Here is a 3613-nt window from a genome sequence, read left to right on the forward strand (position 1 = left end):
AGCGACACCGGTTCTATGATCAACTGAGTGACCTTTTAAACACCGTGGATGACAAAGATAATGTGACAATGATGAGGGACTTTAACGGCAGAGTGGAAACAAGGAAGACGACGGGGGAGAGATACATGCGGCCACACAGTGACAGGGAAACAGATCAAAACAGCAACTCGTCATATCAAATACCTTCTTCCAACACAAAAGGAGTCAAGTTAAAACTTGGTACAAATGCAATGATCTAAAGATAGCATCACACATTGATTTTATCCTAGCCAAAAGATCAAAACTGAGAAAAATCTGAGACTCAAGAGTGATTCCCATCTACATCACAGACGCTGACCACAGACCAGTCATCATGACAGTCACACCAAACAGGAAAAGGCCAGAAGCAAAGAAACGATGAGAAGTCGTAAATCTCAGAAATATAAATGACAATAACAAGGATAAGATACATGAACGTTTGAAAGATGTATTTCACAAATTTCCGCCAAAATTGGGAGACATGGAAGAGGAATGGAGCCACTTCAAAGCATGTGTGTACAGAGCATTAAAAGAAGAGTTCGGCACCAGGAAAACAAGAGGGCTGAAAAAGAAAACAACTATATGGTGGAATGACCAAGTGAAGTCCAACTGAAGAAAAAAGCATTCAAAAAGTGTTAGAAATCAAAGACGGAGGAAGATTACTTCCTATACAGAAAGGACCGCCGATATACATCAAGGGTAGTAAAAGAAGCTAAGAACAGATTCTGGTCAGTATATGGAGAACAGCAGGTAACAAAAGGTAAAGAAAACCTTTGAGAGTTTTACTAGAGAGTTAAAAAAGCATGAGGGTGCGGGAAGAACCATTCAACCAAACTGAAATAGTCAATGATGAGCACAGAAAACCCTATTTTCAAAAAGCCAAAGATTAAGGAAAGATAGAAACGCCATTTCCAGGAGCTGCTGAATCCCACAGCAGAAACAACAGCAAACAGCTTCTCACCGAAAGAAACCACTCCAGAACCATCACTACTGCAGATTGAAACCCAACATGTTATAAAGAACAGCCTAACAAACAAAGCGATAGGCGTTGAAAACATCACAGCAGAAGAGATCAAACTATACGGCCATATCGGAGAACTCTGGCTATGGATAATATAGTGCAAAGCGCATAGAGCCTGCTGTTGAGCCGGGATATGCGCTATACAAATGCTATCTATTATTATTATTATTTAACCTGGCCTGGGCGACAAAAACAACACCGAGCCTACAGAGGAATATCCCTTCTCAGCCGTGTGGATATAACGTTTGCTAAGATACTGGAAATGAAAATGAGACCAATTGTAGAGACTCAACTCAATGAATCCCAGTTTGGCTTCAGAAAAGGCAAGGGCTGTACTGACGGTTTTTTGCTGTCGGACAGTTGTGTGAGACTGCCATTGGACATGACAAGACCTCAATATCGTCTTCGTGGACCGAGAAAAGGCATTCGACAGGGTAAATAGATGTCAACTTTGGGAAGTCTTAGAGGTTTTAGTAGCGGTTTTACGGCACTTGCAACTGCATAAGATCACATGAGCGCCAAGGGGTGGATGTCAACAGAGAAGTCCTTACAGGGAATCAAACTTACTCTGCTCACCTTTCTAGCTTCTACAGCACAAAGTCTGCTTAGACTATCAAGGCACCTCGGAAACAGCAGGTCACAAGAGTGTGACAAACATACAAAAGAAGTGGAGAAAAATGACGATAGTAAGGATTAAGAAAGAAAAAGGCGCAGTTCCCTGTTGTAGTTGAGGCATAATTATGAGCATGCCATTGTTCGATCAGCCCATTTACAATTCTACTGTGCATTAGAACGTCCCGTTTTGGAATGGCATAAAGACACTTCAGTCAATGGCATAGCCCCAGGGGGTAGTCTTAGAGTAATATGGCGTTAAAGGACAATTGCTCACGAACATCCTGCTTTATAGAATCTTCATACCTACATTAACATACCAGTGCCAAACATGGTCTCTAAACAAGGCATGAGAAAAGAAAATCAATGCACGCGAAATTAGATGTTTCTGCAAAATCACCAACGTCACCAGGGGAGACCACATAAGGTACGAGACCATACGTCTACCAGTAGTAAATTTATTAGAGCGTCAAAGAGTCAAATGGTTCGGACATCTAACCAGAATGCCCCAGAAACAACTAGCGGCTAGAACTTACCACACCCGCGAATCCGGCTAAATCAAGAGGAAGACCAAGAAAGACCTGACTGGATGGGGTTAAAAAGGCCCTGGAACAATATAACTAATTAGCATATCTATCACAGACGCAGAAACCTGCACCTCCCCTCGACATCCCAAGGATACCAGGGGAAGGAAAAAGTAAAATAAAGTAAGGACTGAGGAGCAAAAGTGCTCACTTTGTTGCAACTGGCATCTTTTTTAACGGTTGTTTCATCAGTGGAAAAGAGTAATAGGCTTACACAGCTAATACCTTGAGTCGTGGAAGGATGGCGGCGGTGGCGATTATAAGACAAATAAGACAAGAAGGATACATAATAGAGAAAATGTATAAAGTTGAAGAGCAGGTAAAGTGGGATGGAGAAGACAAGAAAGGTACGGTTATGAAAATAAGAGGGGAGTGGGAACACACGAAACCACACACACACACACACACACACACACACACACACACACACACACACACACACACACACACACACACACACACACACACACCCAGAGAGAGAGAGAGAGAGAGAGAGAGAGCAAGAGAGATAGAGAGAGAGAGAGGGGGGGGGGCGGGGGGCAGGCAGTGGATCCCACAATCCAGTTCATAGCATTTTTCGTTCTTGTTCATACGACAGAAAAGAAAGAAAATCTGGATCGGTACTAACCATAGACCTAAGAAACTTTATCAAGCAAATAATTGCATCAGATACTTTAATAGTCGCCCCAATTTAATTTTTGACTGTGTTAACAATACTGGATCTAGAATCTAGATCTAGGCCCTAGACCTACGCAATGAAAGGCTTTTGGGCAGGGGAAAAAAGAAGGGAGGGGGAGCTCAGTGAAAAGTAAATACTTGGGTCTAAAAAGTCTCGTTTTCTTTATACTATCGAATGAACTAAGGCACAATATGAGATCAGTGATTATAAAACATTATTAAAATTGATTAACTTTTTGAACTTAAGTTAAAAAACCTCTTGGCGATGTATTTCCCTGTCTCGTACATTTCAAACAATGAAGAGAGGGAGCCTAAAGCTCAAGTCGAAAATGCGTGACGTCACGACTCTGCGCAATGTCACAGTGGAATGGTTCAGCTAGGTTTTCGCGGATTTGGTTGATAAAAGGGTAAGACTACACTAGCCAAGGTAAGACTTCTACGATAACCATTTAAACGTTTTCTGGAAGAAAAAAGAATGGTTTACCAACAAGGGTAGTTTGAAAAAAATATGACGAGAAAATTTATCAAAAATCAATGGTTAAAAATTGTCTATTTTTCACTTTGAAATATTTCGAGACTCATTAGTCGCACATCGACCTGGAAAGAAGCGTTTTGAAGGCCATCTACAGGTCTTTAAAGACATGTATCTGACTTGAATGTTGGTCCCCTAAATTAAACAAAAATATGGGCAGTTTGAACC

At 41.3% G+C, this 3613-nt stretch overlaps 1 protein-coding gene and 1 long non-coding RNA gene across 4 annotated transcripts in view; one reads left to right on the top strand and one right to left on the bottom strand.

Annotated features, from left to right (window-relative positions):
• Window positions 1–3613, bottom strand: part of LOC101858948 — a 24154-nt gene that overhangs the window by 19530 nt on the left and 1011 nt on the right. The window lies entirely within an intron of this gene.
• LOC118477870 overlaps window positions 3074–3613 on the top strand; it is an 8886-nt gene continuing 8346 nt past the window's right edge. The window contains exon 1 of the long non-coding RNA XR_004858664.1: window positions 3074–3340. This is a non-coding gene — a long non-coding RNA (uncharacterized LOC118477870). The remainder of the gene's footprint in view (window positions 3341–3613) is intronic.

The sequence above is a fragment of the Aplysia californica genome, unplaced genomic scaffold, assembly GCF_000002075.1.
Source record: "Aplysia californica isolate F4 #8 unplaced genomic scaffold, AplCal3.0 scaffold00264, whole genome shotgun sequence".
In the NCBI taxonomy this organism is placed as follows: Eukaryota; Metazoa; Mollusca; class Gastropoda; order Aplysiida; family Aplysiidae; genus Aplysia; species Aplysia californica.